The sequence below is a fragment of the Pteronotus mesoamericanus genome, unplaced genomic scaffold (genome assembly GCF_021234165.1).
Source record: "Pteronotus mesoamericanus isolate MK-2021 breed Mesoamerican mustached bat unplaced genomic scaffold, CSHL_Meso_final scaffold_167, whole genome shotgun sequence".
Taxonomy (NCBI): domain Eukaryota; kingdom Metazoa; phylum Chordata; class Mammalia; order Chiroptera; family Mormoopidae; genus Pteronotus; species Pteronotus mesoamericanus.
The window spans coordinates 47,076,810-47,093,602 of NW_026555308.1; the positions used below are offsets into that span (position 1 = coordinate 47,076,810).

A 16,793-nucleotide genomic window follows, 5' to 3' on the forward strand; every position below is an offset into this window, starting at 1 on the left:
GAAATTAAGAAAATGATCCCATTCATGATTGCTTCCAAGAGAATAAAATATCTAGGAATAAGTCTAACTAAGAATGTAAAAGACCTATACTCAGAAAATTTTAAGACACGTAAAAAGATATTGAAGAAGGTAAAGTGGAAGCCATAATGTGTTCATGAAATGGAAGAATTACATCATTAAAATGTCCACACTACCCAAAGCAATATATGGATTCAATGCCTATTAAGATTCCAATGATATATTTTGCAGAACTAGAACAAGTATTTCAAACATTTATATGGAACCACAAAAGGCACCAAACAGCAATAATGATCTTGAGAAAGAAGAACAAAGTTGAAGGAATCACACTACCTAAAGTATAGTATGTGGCCATAGTAATCAAAACAGCATGGTACTGGCATAAAAACAGACACATAGAAAAATAGAACAGAATAGAGAGCCCAGAAATAAACCCACAATTTTATAGTCAATTATTGTTTGACAGAGGAAGCAAGCACATCCAATGGGCTAAAGATAGTTTATTCAATAAATGATGTTGGGAAAATTGGAGCGATACGTGCAGAAAAATGAAATTAGACCACTTTCTTATACCACACACAAGAATAAATTCAAAGTGGATTAAAGATTAAATGTTAGACCCTAAACCATAAAATTCCTAGAAGAAGTCATAGGCAGTAAAATCTCGGACATTGCATGTAAAAATATTTTTTTTCTGATATATCTTTTCAGGCAAGGGAAACAAAAGAAAAACAAATGTGACTACATCAAATTTAAATTTTTCCCATAGATTTTAGTCATTATGTTTTTATTTTGTTTGTGCCAAAGTACCTTTGATTACTGCCTTGATCTTGTTGTTAACCCATTCGTTGTTTAGTATCAGGTTATTAAGCCTCACGTGTATGTATACATTTATTTTCTTTTTGTAAATGATTTCTAGTTTCATACCATTATAATAGAAGAAGATGTTTGATGTGATTTCATTTTCCTTAAACTGGTAAAGACTTATTTTGTGGCCTACCACGTTCTGCCTGGGCAAATGTGGTCTTTCTTGTGTGCACTTGAGAAAAATTTATATTCTGCTTTTTGGTGACATATGTAAATCTGTGTGGTCAAATGTGCCATTTAAGGTCATTTATTTCCTTGTTTATTATCTGTCAGCCCTATCCATTGATGCCAGTGGGTTGCTGTGTTATTGTTGATCTCTCCCTTTATGCCCATCAATATTCGCTTTATATATTTAAATCTTCCATTTTTGGATGAATAAATGTTTGCAAGAGTTATATCTTATTGTTGGATTGATCTCTTCATTATTATAAATGTTCTTCTTTTTCTCTTGTTAAAGACCTTGTTTTAATGTCTATTTTTTTTCTGATACAGGTATTACCACTCCAGCTTTAAAAAAAAACCAACCCAATTGCATGAAATATGTTCTTCTGTTACAGAGGGGAGAGAGAGACCCCAGTCAGGAAGTCCTCCTTCCCTGCCTTGGTTCTTGTCTTGCTTACAAGAGAAAAATTCAAGCAAGAGACAAACAAGTAGAGTAGAAATGAGACAGCAAGTTTGTTTATGAAACACTCATGAGCACAAAGCTGCAGGCAGGCACCCGGCTAGTCTAAATGCCCCATGTACAGAACAAAGTAAGTTGTTAGTAAGTTTGTTCTATACACTTGAGCCAAGGTTACAAGTGGGTACTTAGCTAATCTAAGTATGCTGACTATTGGGGTTCAGGGGTTATATATCTTAGCTTCTAGATTCCTCCTACTTCTTCCTCTTGGAAATAATGCGCAGCTACAAAGGCTTCCTTTCTGTTAGTAAAGGTTCTTTGTCTTAGTGAAATTGTTGCAGAGGCCCCCTTGCCCAGCGTAGGCACCTTCCTTCCTCCTGTGTGATTCCCACCTGCCATGTTTAGAACACCCGGCAATCATAGTAAGATTGTTACAGAAGCCCTTTTTCTCAGACTTGGGGACAGTCTTGGGGACTCTCCCCTCCTCCTAAGCTGTTTTGCTTGTAATGCTTGGGACAGCTGGCAGTCTTATCAAATCAGGCTCAGGACGGCTGAGTTAACTTGTGAGGCATGTCTCCCTTTTGCTTCTAGCCTTCTGCGTTAAGTTCTCTGTTAGATTATAATGGTGATGTTCCTGCTTTATTTCCCCATTTTCCCTCTGGCCACCCATTCCTGCCCACTTACCTAGCGTTTTACTTTCAGTCTCTGTCTTTTCATCTGAAGTGGGTCTTTTGTAGGCAATATATGTAGGGGTCTTGTTTTCTTGTCCTGTTCAGCCACCCTATGTCTTTTTTTTTTTTTTGGAGCATTTAGGCCATTTACATCTAACATAATTATTGATAGGTATGTAGCTATTGTCATTTTTTTCTGATTATTTTTTGACTTGCAAAATAGGCAGTTTTATTGGCTCACATATCAAAGGTCTAATGGTAGGGCTGGTTAACACTGCAGTTCACCCAATGTCATACAAATTTTCTTGTTTTTTCTGTTTTGTTCGGGCCATCCTCACACTTGAATTTGTCTTTTTAGAAGTCTTGTCAGATGTTTTGTGGACCTACGTTGCTGCTCCATTTGAAAAACTTCATTTTTCTAATTGCACAATAAACCTTTCAATCTCATAATTCTTACTCACCAGGGATACCCAATGACTCCATTTCTCTTAATTTACATCTGGTTGTGAGTTGCATGTTCTTTTGCTGACAATTTAAATCTTGAATATGTTTCCATAACTTCTGGAACTCTTTCTGTGCATGTTCAATCCCATAAATTAGATTTCCATTATACACTTTACAGACATGGCATCCAAACTCTGACATTAGTTCTGGATTCTCAATTTGAACCAGTTGATGATCTAACTTGGCCATAGAATTGCTTACTCATTTTTCCACGCAGCTATTTCATTTTTCTGTCCTGAGGAAGGGTCTGGAAGTTCATATTATTTCATACTGAGCAGCTCAATTGGTTGTCAAGCAGCCAATTACTCAAATTCACCTTCAAAAGCAGAATAAGTCTGAGGCTGTTGGATAGCTCAGGTAGCTTTGCAGGTCTTCTCTTAGTAGGTGGGTATCTGCAAGTTTCCTCCTCCACCAACACCACAGATGCTTCTCACATACCAGGTGCTTCATAACCTTGGTCGAAATAAGACAGTGCATCCACCACAACTTCTCCAGCCACAAAACCTGCCACTCTTGGTTATTTTTGTGGTTCATCTCTGTGCCTTTCTTATTCTCTTTTCTTGTTTGTTGATGACTTTCTATATTGTTGTGTTTGGATTCCTTTCTCTTTATTTCTTGTATATTTCCTGTAGATATTTGGCTTGTGGTACCTTATGCTTCCTGTATACCAAGCCATGTATATAGCAATCTATTTTAGTTGATTCTGTGTTAAATTTGAACATGCTGAAAATACTACAATTTTTATTCATGCCTTACACATTTATGTTTTTACCATTATATTTCACTTCTTTTGTGTGTGTGTTTGAATCTATCCCTTAATTTATTGTTAAAATTATATATGATTTTCCTACTTTTGCTTTTTTAGCCATTCTACTAGCTTTATAGTTGGTTGATCCACTGCTTTTATTATGTATTTGCCTTTGTCAGTGAGAATTTGTTTTTCTTTCCTGTATTCTCTTATTCACATTTTTTAAATCATATCTTTTCTTCTTAAAGCAGTCTCTTTACCATTTTTGTAATGCTGGTTTGGTGGTGATGAACTACTTTAGTTTTTTATTTGTCTAGGAAACTCAGCCTCCTTCAACTCCAAATGACAACCTTGCTGGGTAGGGTATCTTAGTTGTAGGTCTTCGAATTGCAGCACTTTTAATATTTTGCAACACTCTATTCTGGCCTCCAAAGTTTCTGTTGAGAAGTCAGCTGTCAGTTTCATGGGAGCTCCCTAGTACATAATTAACTACTTTTCTCCTTCTGCTTTAAGATTCTCTGTATTTAACATTTGGCGTTTCAATTATGATGTGTCTTGTTATGGGCCTCTTTGGGTTCATCTTGTTTGGAACTCTCTGCACTTCCTGGATTTATGTGTCTGTTTTCTAATTCCAGGTTAGGTAAATATTCAGTCATAACTTCTTCAAATATATTTTCAATTCCTTACTATCTCTCTTCTCCTTCTGGTACCCCTATGATACAAATACTGTTATGCCTAATGTTGTCCTGGGGTCCCTTGATGATGCTCATTTTTAAAAATTATTTTTTTATTTTTTTATTTTATGATTTGTTTTTTACCACTTTCTTGTCTCACAGATCACTGATTCAATCCTGTTTCATCAAATCTGCTGTTAATTTTCTCTAATGTGTTCTTCATTTTCAATGATTTTTTTATTTCCTTTTTTGTTTCTGTTTTGTTGAAGTCTTCACTGAGTTCATCTGTTTTTCCCTGAAACTCATTGAGCATTTTTATAACCAGTATTTTGAACTCTTCATGTGGTAGATTGCTTGCCTCATTTTGTTTAGTTATTTTTCTGGAGTTTGGTCCTGTTCTTTTACTTGGTACAATTTTCTTCATCTCATTTTGACTGAGTGCCTGTATAAATTTTTATGTATTAGGTAAATATGCTATGTTTACCAGTCTTGGCAGAGTGGCCTTATGTATTATGTGTCCTATGGGGCCCAGAAGTGGGAGACTAGAAGTCTTGCTAGTCTCCTGGTCACCAGTGGAGCACCTGGCTCCATTGATGTTACTTATGTGGCTGGTGTGTGCTTTTCTGTTGTAATTGAGACTTGATTGCTGTTGGCATGATAGTGGGGTGGGACTGACCCACCACTGGCTCCCTGGCTGTGAGGAATGGGATTGACTACAGAGGGTGAGCTGTTTTGTGGCTGCCAACCCCATGGAGTAGATTTCCTTTAGAGGGACTCGGATGCCTGCTGAGTCCTCCCTTTGGGTGTGTCGTTCATGGAGGTGGCTGAGTGGTAGCTGGTATGGTCTGAAGCTGGCCACTTGGTTGCTCGTCCTGGGCTCTTTTGGAGGAAATCTGGTGCAAGCCAAGGTCAGCTGCTGCCTGTGCCCAGCCCAGGGTCACCTGGCAGGAGCTACAGGGTGACCTGCAGTTGTTTGCTGCCTCTTCTGGGCTTGTAGGTACCTGGGAAAAGCTATACTGCAACCTGAGGCCAGCTTCCACACTACCTGGCTTGTAGCTGCTTAGCAAAAGGTATGGGGCATGCGAAGGACACACCACTGCTTGTTTGGAGTTTATGGACCTTTGAGAGATTTTAGGAAAGCCCTTACTGTGAACTGAGGAAGGCCACTTGTGTGGAATATGTACTAGGAGAAATTCAGGCCAGGCTCACTAGTTGGATGAGGTTTTAGGGAATCACCTAGAGCAAATGTCATTAGCCAAGGTAGTGTACTATTCAGATTGATGCCCACCTATGCCTCTGGCTGGGTGCGTGGAGGACTCAACCAAAAAACAATGGCACATGCCCTCAGAGAGCTGCTCTGACCTCTGCGCCTTCAGCCCTCACCCTGAAGTTAGTCAGTTCACCTCATCCCTGTTTATCCCTGGTGGTTTTTGAGCTGCTGCCCTAGTACTGGAGCTCAAAGTGAGTTTATGAGTCTGTGCAAGGGCCCTTTCAGAGGAATGCTGGCACTCCAAAAGTCCTTTGTCTCATTCAGTCACAGTCCCTGCTGGTTTTCATAACCACATGTTCTGGAGACTTCTATCCCAGGCACTGGAATCCTGGGCTGGGGTGCCTGGTGTGGGGTTGGGAACGCTCAGTCGCCTGGGGGGACATCAGAGATACTCTGTTTCTTAATGGCTGTTCTGCAGGTTTGGCAACTGTTCATTTGTGTGTCTGCCCCTCCCACCAGTCTCCACATGGCTTCTTTATCGCCTCAGTTATAGGACTTCTTTTCAGCTAGGCTTCAGGTGGTTCTCAGTGATGGTTGTTCTGTAATTTGGTATTAATTTTGAAGTGGCTGTGGGAGGAAGTGAGCACAGCATTTACCTACTCTGTCATCCTGACAGAAAGTCCTGAGATTTGTAATTTTTTGAAAACCTAATTGATATTTTACAGGTTTATTCAACTATGAGTTGAATAACACAGCATTTAATATTGCACTTTCTTGCCAATTTAACGAACCAAACTTCTCTTTTTCAAATTTTGTCTTATTTCCCTTCAAATGTAATGATGATTACTTACCTTGATCCTCTGTGAATTCATAACATTTAGTATTATTTTACTATCTTTTTTCTGGTTCTCTTTGAATAGATGGTCACCTCTCAGTTCTTTTCATTCCTTAGCATTTTTGTATTTGAAAATGTCAGATATAATTCATATTCCATACACAGCTATATAAAAATTACAGAAGAGGTTCGGTAACAGAATAACTTTATAGTGTTATTTCACATAATTAAGGCTTCACTTCCCCATTTTAGTACTTCTGAAATATCTATATTGATTTTATAATAAAAATATTGTTGCCATCCATAAGAAAGTATGGTGAAATATTTTTTTATTTTTTTCATAAAGTGTTTCCCTTTTAGTAAAAGAAAACATTTTACTAATAGGTTAAAACTGTAAAACATTCTGAAGTCTTTGAAATGAATAAGTTGTTAGAATATGTATTATGACACTATTTCAAAGCAAAAATATATTCCAATAATTTTATAAAAATTGCAAGTCACTTATTACCTATAAAAACACAAAAACCAAATTATGACAATTTAGCAATATAAATGTCAGGAGATATGCAATTTATTTCTATTTTATCTCCCCTTACCATATAGAATCAATTACAATATTTTCCATTATAAAAGACTAATCAGTTTCACAAAAACAGGCATGTTTTCAGGGCAAGGTATCATAATTAGGATTTCAACTTCTAATTGCTAAGTGTGCATCCTTTGATTTACTGCTTTATGCTGGATTATTTTAGATATTTTTGAAGAAGTATTTCTGAAATAATCATTTTACTCTTCAGATTGTATTTTTGTTTAATCAGAGAGAAAACAAAGACAACGTTTTCACAAGAAGATTTAAAAACTCAAACTATAAAGAAGGGAAAATCAATCTTCTAAGATCTGCAACAAGCAATCTTTTCCATCCTATATATTTTCAGTCATCTTTGTCGTGTTTGTCTCAGAAAACTTCCTACTGTTATAATTTTATGCCAGTTTTGAACAAAGATTATTAGAAAATAAATTATATAAAACAAGACAAATGAATGAAATAAAACACATGGCAGAACAGAGTGAATGAGGAAGAAGATAATAAGTTGATGAATGTTTCATTAGGCAATAACTTACCTCCTCAATTGCTGCATTGCTAAATTGGATACTATTAGTGTGAGTAAAGTGTGTCTAATGGGATATTAAAGCATAAAGATACTTTCTTGGATTCCCATAGGTTTAAATCAAGTTTAGTAGAGCACAAGTAGACAAGGAAACAGCTAATAAATAAAAGCAGTAACTGCTTAGGTCTCCAAAAAGCTAAGAAGAAAGTCATCAGTGAAGGGAGAAATAATTGTGATATGAACTAGGTTAGTTCATTTATGCCCTTTTCCTACAGCTGATGATAAGATCAACTGTTTCATAAATAACCTTAATAGTGAATTAGAGTGTCAGCTATAAATAGGTTCTTTGCTGAGCCAACTTATTCCGGGCTCATATATGCATAGAGACTTCTGTATAAGTCAATATATGCACATGGTAAATGGATATTTGAATTAAGGTAGGTTCGTTCACCTTTTCTGACTTACCGTAAATATGAAAATACATAGTTTTACTCTGTAATTAAATCTCTCGGAGTATTCCTTTCTGAATAAATAAAGTGATCAATTCAACTAAGTAGAGCACTTATGTCTAAGGTTTGGTATAATAAATGTCACCTGAGCTTGCTTAACTTTTTGCTAATTACCTAAAGAGTGTTATGGTTTTCTTAAATTTGAGCCCAGTTTAGTTAGAAATGTAAGTTCAGGTGCAAGTATCAAACTCTCACAGAGTGAAAATTAGATATCAAAAACAGTATTCTTAAGGCTATGGATGGATACAAAGCTACAGGATTAAAAAGATATAGAATAAGTCCTTGAGCCTTTGTATTTCTAATACACCTGAAAAATATATTTTGGATTTTAAATAGTACTATGCCAAATTTACACAGCAATAGTCATTTGTTATTTTTAATTTAAAAAATGTATAACTGAAAATGGCAAGAAAAAAATATACAATTGTTGAGAGCTTCCAATACATTTTTTGCAGCAACTAAATAAGACTAAGATAGATAACAAGTTTCCTGAATTTTTAAATTTTAAAAACATAAAAACTGAAGAGACCATTAACTGTTTTTTACAGTTCAGCATATGTTTGTTATTATTTTCTGAATTCAGTAAAATATATGTTAAACTTACACATTCCTTTCAACAGAGCTGTCTACATAGCAGAATGTTTACTCTTCAAAGACAATAGCTTATATTTCCTGCACAATTTGTAAGAAAGCATAGATTTAAACTTTTCCTTGCTCCTAACTACCATGTTCATAACTGCAAAATAAAAAGCTCTTCAGTAGGAAGGGGGAAACTGAGCAGCAAGGATGGCGTGATTTTGATCTGAGGAAGATCAGTTTAGTCCCTTCGCTAGCCAAATCTTGAGGGACAGTATTTTACTGGATGGATTTGAGCTTATGATTCTTTCGAAATGTTTTACCTAGAGCCCCCACAAGGAAGAAAAAAAATAAAGTCTTTATGTTTTGATAATAAAATTTCCTGAATCATATATGTAGGTCAACTTAAATTTTTTTGGAATTTAGGGGATTTCTTTCAGCTTCCGATCATTAGTTGTGAAGTGTTCTTCCATCATTAAACTTTACTAGAAAGTGTCCCTTCCTGTGTTGTCTTTCAAAAGATGGATAATGAATATATTTCAAAATAAATAAATACATTTCTATCATTACATTTAGAAATGTATTTTCTCAATACAATGAGTAGTTTTAATTTAGCCAGTAGATCGTTATTTCTTTTCCTTATGATGGTGGAATTACAGTGTTTTGAATTGTGTGTTTTATAAAGTAAAAATATCCTGTAAATAAAATGGGAAATTAGTCTTTCCTTGTTATTGTCACCATGACACTTGACCTTGGTAGGACTTTTATTTTTCCCTTTTTTAAGAATTCCTGGGAAATGAATCTTCTTTCCTAGATTTCTAGCACATCTATAAATGTGTCCTAACAGTGGTGCTTATATTTCTGTTTAGCTCCACTCATAAATTTAATATTGCACTGCTTTGTTATATGTAAAATGAAGGGATTGGGAGAGACTACTGATTTTGACATTTTAATTTTAGTAAAATATACTTTTATGAAACATAATCTGCCTCCCTTTGTTTCCATGATCTAACAGAGATCATGGAGTGTCCAACCTTTTGGCATCTCAGGGCCACACTGGAGGAAGAAGAGTTGCCTTGGGCTACACATTAAATACACAAACATTAATTAAAAATGATGAGCAAAAAAAGTTTTTAAGTAAATTTATGATTTTGCATTGGGCCACATTCATACCCATCCTGGGCCTCATGTGGCCCATACATAGGCCGTGGGTTGGACACCCCTGATTAGAGTCACTTCTGCCAACTCCAGGGATTTGTCACATTAACAGTGAAATAGTGACCTGAGAGGACTCCAAGGTTCTTCTCAGCTACAAAATCTGAGATTATGTATAATTTAGAATAATAGAAAAATTCCAGGGCTTTGCGCTGTTTTTTCCTAGAATGTCCTCTTTAATACCAACATACATGAAAGTTTTTCCAGAACCTATCTTTGAATTCAAATTAAATTTCCTTCTCCCAGGAAATGTCCTTGTCCTGCAAATAGTCTCTCCAGTACTTATACTTATCTAGTCTGTAATCAGTGTTGTCCATCACAAAATATTTGTTTAATGGAATTATTGAGGGGGAAACAAAAGAAATAGACCCAAATCAACACTTTAATTGACGTCCTTATTACCTGAAAATTCAAGTGAAATAAGAATATAGAAAGAGGGCTTAACATCTACTAAATTAATTTTGTTACAACCATTAGTCACCACATTTTTTTGAACTGCTAGCCTTCAAAACTTCTGTTGTCAGTAATGAACTCTGCCTCACATTATACAATTATTTCATTCTTTATTTTTTGGTAGTGATAAGAATGTATCGGATGCCTTCTTGTTATTGTTTAAATTTTTTCTTTTTATTAAAATATTGAGATGATTTGGTTAATAAGACTATACAGGTTTCAAGTGTACATTTCTATGATACATGATCTTCATATTGCATTGTATGCCTTTTTAATACACTACTTTGTTTCACTAGTCGGCCCTAGTCAGATAGTGTATTAGCTGCCAAGAGAAAAACAGCAAAGATTTCACTGCAGAGAGTACAAGAGATGCTTCTCCGGATGAAGACACCAGGTTCGTTAAGAAAATACATACCTCAGAAATATGAATTGGAAAAAATAATCAATCTTCACAACATGGTATTTTTATCTGTGTACTTCTTCTGGCTGCCAGATAGCTTTGGACAATTGAACATACTTGAATTCCTGAGCTTATTTCTTGGAAGCATATCATAGGAAAACCCTAGTTCTATGAATTCTAGAATTCACCTGAATGCTTTGTGATAGGGTAGAAAAAAGATACCCCAGTAGAGAACCAATCTAATTCAGTGGCATTAAAGTGGGGACAGTAAGAAAACTATTAACATAGGGCAACAAAATTAATGTGCACATATGACACCACAGTTATGTTTGTCTTAAACACTCAGTGTGTTTTAGGATGATAAATATCAATACAATGGGTATATAAGAGACTTTCAAATGTTGAGCAGAGAAATCCCACCTGATTTATCTTTAGGAAATCTAATGATGCTAGTAAGTAAGTAATGAAAATGTTTGTTAAAGGTAATGAAGGAAAACTTGGTGTTTAAGTACAAAAAGTACTTTTTTCTTTCTTATTACATTATAAGGGGTGTATATTTCATTCCAGGGTACACACACACACACACACACACACACACACACTCAAAGGGAAATGTTTTTCTTCTGGGGAAGAGAGTTAAATGCTTTTGAATAAAACCTCTCAATGATTCTTTCACACATATGCTAAAATAAATACTTTTTAACAATGAACTGTGATTCATTACTCACATCATCTGTAAGAGAGACTTACTACAAGATTCAACCTATGGAAAAATCTGTAACAAAATATAGAAACAAACCCATGTGATTCTGCATTTGGTCAAGATTTCTCAAAATACAATTTCAAAGACAATTTATGAATAAAAATGATAAATTGGACTATAGAAAAATCAAACACTTCTGTTCTTCAACAGACACTAAATTAAATGAAAAGACAAGTCACAGAGAGAAAATAGTTGCAAAACATATATGGTTAAGGTATTATTTTCAGATTAGAAAACAAAACAAAACATCTCCCAAAACTCTCACAATGCGACCATAAAGAGAAACAGAACACTGAATGAAAAGATGGGCAAAAGATTTGAACACACTCATTAACAAAGAAGTATTGATTTGTATTTCCCTAATGCCTAATGATATGGAATACCAGTTCATGTGCTTATTGTTCATCTGTATATTCTTTATGGTGAAACATCTGTTCATGTGTTTTGCCCATTTTCTAAATGAATTGAATGATTTTTAAATGATGAGTTTTGAGAATTCTCTATGTACTCTAGATACTAGTTCTCTGTGGGATATGTGGCTTGCAAACATTTCTACCAGATTGTATCTTGTTTCTTCATCCTCTTCAGAGGATCTTACACAAAGTCAATTTTTTAACTTTATAAACCCAGTGTATCATTTTTTCCATTTATGGATTGTGTGTTTTTTTGTGTCAACTCTAAGAAATCTTTGCCTAGCCTTAGATCTTGAAGATTTTCTCCTGTGAAAAAGGGTGGTTTTTCTGTTGATATTTTGTTGGAGTAGAAGGGGTATTGTCAAAAAGGTGGTTTGTTTTGGTCCTTTGGCAAGAGGGGAATATTTTTTCCATGAAATTTTGTTTCTGTGTACTTGGAAGTTCCAGTTTGAATGTTATGCAACATTCTGTATTCTGTCCTGTGTGTATGTGAGGCAATAAAAAAAGCCAGCGAACTCATAACCAATTTGTTTCTTAAATCCTGCAGTCTTAAGGCAGACAGCCTTGTTCTCCCTACCTTTGAGAGACATCCAAAGAGTTTGTTGTATGTCCAGTGATTTTTAGTTGTATGGGGGAGGACATGGAAAAAGGTGGCTACCATCTTGTCCAAAGCAAGAACCCCAAGTCATACAATTTTAATGTAACATAGAGATGCTATGCAAAGCTCTATATATTTACTACTGATTTCACATTTCACTGGGAATTTAAGATGATTTACCTAGTTTTGTACTGAAAAAACTGTGTTGAGATGCTGACACTCAAAATGAAGTGGTGAGATCAATCATTGTTGAGATTTTGTTACCAGCAGTATAATTATTCATTCATGTATTCATCCCTTGCAGTTGAGTGTTCTGTATGTGTATGGTACCATGTTATATGCTGAGGATACAACAGTGATAAAAATTGATGGCGTATTGTCCATCTAGAATTTGACATAATCATATAAAATCAATACATTGTATAAATATAAGATACAGTCAAGAGTAATGGATATGGTAAGGTATCTATCATTTATTGAACTTTACCCTATTCCAGGCACTCTTAAGAATTTGCATAGATTATGTAATAGGAAGTACTATCACAAACAAAAATCACACTTCAAAGTTACTATAAAAACAGAGAGAAATATTGGTCAATAAACAGTATACTATAGATGCTTTAAATTTTTAAATATATGTAATTAACATCACTGTGATGAAAATGCTCATTAGAATGACTCTGTAAATTTACCTGAAAGGAATTTAAAATATATTTCACCTTCTTTGAGTACATTAAAAATTTTACAGAAAAGAAAATTAATTCTTCCTTATTTTTATGTTTGTTTTTCATCAATCTTCATACAAAAATGCCTCTTCAATCAGGCCACTACCTTGAAGCATTGAATCAATCTATTTGGGGCTTATGATGGATTGCAGTTTTGTTGCTGTCATTTCTTCAAACTTCATATTCTTCCAGTGGTGAGCTGCTGTTCCCTTTTGCATTTTGTATCTGTGGAGCCAGAGGGCTTTTCTCAGTGTTTCTGCTTCTGTGACATTAGTAGTCCCTTCATGCTGGAGTCATACAGAATAACTTTCTCCTCAGTCTTGCCCAGAACCCAGCTGTAAATTTCTGTTGCTTGTTACAAGATGCTAAGGTCATAGTGGGCCCGGGGAGATCTTCATTCTTTTGCTATAGCCTCAATCTCAGACAGATGCTATGAACCTGGGCCTCAAGCGTCAAGCTGTGTCAGCCATCCTGCAACCATTATGGGGGGTATCTGTATCTTACATGAATGATGCACCTTGGTTGGGAGAGAATATTAGCTCATTCTTCAGTAATAGCAAACTTCTGCAGGATCCTACACCAAGAGTTTTTCTTTCTTTTACCCAGTGATGGAGGATTTTGCTTCTGTGACTTTCTCTGAAGGAGTAGACCTTTGCCCAGGCCCTTGAAGAAAGAGAAAATATGTTTAGTTCCTCCCGAGCAAATAGGTATAATTTCTACCACCTCTAAGAGGAAAGTAAATATATTGGAAAATTTGTTGATGTACTCATTCCTATCATGTCTATTGTTACAATATTTCTACTTGTATAATGTGTTCACAGTCACAGTTTAGTATGGCCCAAGATCTCTCCTTCCCTCCCTCTCTCCTCCTCTATCTGTCCACCTATCTCCCCTCCATCGCTGTCTCTCTATTGTTCTCTTGCTTTTGTTCTAACTCTCACCCCTCTTGCTCATGCTACTTGTAATTACTTTATATGTTCCTCTGATAATGCTCCCCTTTCACGAGATAGCCCAGGCTAAGGCTTCCTTCATACTTAGGAATAAGTAGAGTCTGTATCCACCCAGTTGTTCCATTCCCTCCTTGCAGGATGGTTTAATCAATTTAATGCAAAAAAAGAAAGTAAAAGAAACTTCTCAGGCTCAGCTTCAAGTTGCAGCCTCCGATCCACTGTTGTTTCTGTAGTGAAAACAGTCATCGAACCATCATCTGTTCTCAGTTGGTTTAGACCACAAGGTGAGGAGCATTTCCACTGTCATCTCTGTAAATCATCAGGGTTTAGAGGAAACCTGGAAAACATATGAGAATCAAGGTGCAGAATGAGCTTGATTAATGAGGTCAGGAAAATATTCAATAAACTTCATAAAGAGGGCTGCTCAAAATGAAACAGAAGATGTAGCATAGCCTAGCTATGATTTAGAAAGTTCTGTATGAACACAATTTTTTTCTAAATAAAATCTTTGAGTCTATCATGACCTTACATGACATTTGCCTGAAGCAATCTTTTACTCTTTCTGTTGGGAAATCTAGATCTGAAATCCTCCCTCATTCTTAAAATAGTTCTAAACAGTAGTACATTTTTTATTCTTCTTATAGCATTTTGTGTGGAAGATCTGCACATATGTCATATATGAGTTTTAGTATTTCAAGAGTGGATTGATACGAGCTAGATATGCCAACAATATATGCTCAGACTGTCCAACGGTATTTTTCAAATAATAGCACAAGAGAAATAGACATCCCGATTTTGAAAACCTGTACTTTACTTGTTAAAAGAAATGATAATTTCCTCTACTCATTCTTTAGTTAGTATGACTCAGCCAGATTTCTTTTCAAAACTCCCTTTTCAGTCCCTTTATAAGTTTTATTGTTATTCTGAACTCCCTTCAGTTGTCTCTGACCTAATGTACTGACATATTCAAACCATAATATAATATACCTTAATTGTACTATGAAGCATAGAACATCTTTTACAATGCTCCATAGAGGAGACATGCCAGGTGTTTACCTGGGAGGTGTTTACAATGCAAGACTCTCAGAGAGCACCCAAACATGCCTTGTCAGTATCTGCCCTAAACATATAAAATCAACATATGAGGATTATATACACTGATACAATTAATGTAGTAATGAACTAAACACACTTGAAAATTTCTTCAGTGTTCAAAAGATAACCCAGAAGAAATTATTTAAAAGTAAGTACCAGGGTATGACTTTTGGCAGTGACCAAATGAGATCAGTAAATACTCTCCCAAAAACAACTTCAAGGCTATACCAAGTGGATAGGAGCAGTTATTTCAGCATCCTGGAACTTGACCAAAGGCATTGGAAAGCTTGAGAAGTGTTTATCACCCTGGAATTTGAGAGGTGTTTATCTTTACAAATATACTGAGCATCAGACAGAGTCTATTAGTGAACCAGATGGCAAAGCAGACTGGTTCATAGAGCAGGGTATGGCAAGGGCAGCTTTGTGGCTCAAAGACAGTATCTAAGTATTGGGTTGGCCAAAATGTCTGTTTAACTTTTTTTCTGTGAAATAAAAGATACATATTTCATTTTCACCAATAACTTTATTGATTTGGATATTTTGAATATGTTGGCTATCTCCCACTCTTGGCTTCTAGTAGGTAGAGGCCAGGAGTGCTGCTAAACATCTTCCAATGCATAAGACAGCTACAGAGCAAAGAAGTATTTGGCCAAAATGCCACTATGAAACTTTGCAAACCACTTTTAACATGTTTGATCAGTCACGACATCTTCTCCATACACTGCACAAATCTTTTTTTCCCTGTATTTCATTTGCATATTTACCTTTCTTGAAATAATAAAGAATAATATGCCAAAAATGTTGTGTATCTTCTTCCATCTTCAATATTAAAATGGCTACGTAAAAATTCACCAATTTTGATAATTTTTTAAAATGCATGCTGATATACAATAATATATATAGCTGTCACAATACGATCCAAAAAAACTCATTTTGAATGAAGTTAAAGACAACTAAGCAGTACTAGAGCCATCATATGGAAAAAACTAATTTTTTTTGCCAACCAAATAACTATATGTATATCCAGATATGCAAAAAAAGCAGCAATTGAAAACCACAGTTCACCCATGACAATATTGAGGAAAGTTTTGTTCTCAGGTTACAAAGAACCTATTATCTGTGTGCTCATGTGCAATAGGTACAGGCTTTGAGATACCATGACAGAAATATGTAGGAAGCAAAAAAGGTACATGAGAAAGAAGGGTCAATTTTCTCCACAGGCATTGAGAAGAGCAAAAAAAGATTTCCTAGAGGTGGTACTTTCAAAGGTGCTGAAGTGGAGAAGGTGAATGCCTGTGGAGAGATGCAGGGATTGGAGGAATCGAGAAAAAGAATATTTCAAGTAAACAGTTGCAAGGTGAACAGAAAAAGGTATAGAAGTACTTGGCAGGTCTTTCTGTCCAGTATCAGAGGAGAGGCGTCTCAGGGAATATTAAATGACCTTTCAAACTTTGTCACAGAGTTAGCGTTTTTCCCAAGAGGAACAGAGCCATTATTAAAAGGTTTCTTACTTGTATTGTATCAGATGTGTGAATAAGAAATGCCGATCTGATAATGGCCTGAATGAAGCAGGATGAGAATGGAGACAGGGAGACCACTTGAGGAGGTTGTTATAATCAACCAATGAGAGTACATATGAAGAAAGTATAGACGTAGAGTCACTATTTTTGAACTGTTTGCTCTTTGGCCCTATTGCACTAGTAAAAATTATTGAGGGCACAAAGAACTTTGGTTCCTTTTTTCCTTCAAATTTGTCATCTTAGAAATTAATACAGATTTTTTAAAAGATATTAATTGTAAGTAATTTAAAATATAAATGACAAAGACACTACAAAAATGGA

At 35.5% G+C, this 16,793-nt stretch overlaps 1 pseudogene; it reads right to left on the bottom strand.

The window, feature by feature from the left end:
* Nucleotides 1–2,509: 2,509 nt before the first annotated feature.
* LOC129083552 (pre-mRNA-splicing factor SPF27-like) lies at nt 2,510–7,285 on the bottom strand (annotated as a pseudogene).
* Nucleotides 7,286–16,793: the final 9,508 nt, after the last annotated feature.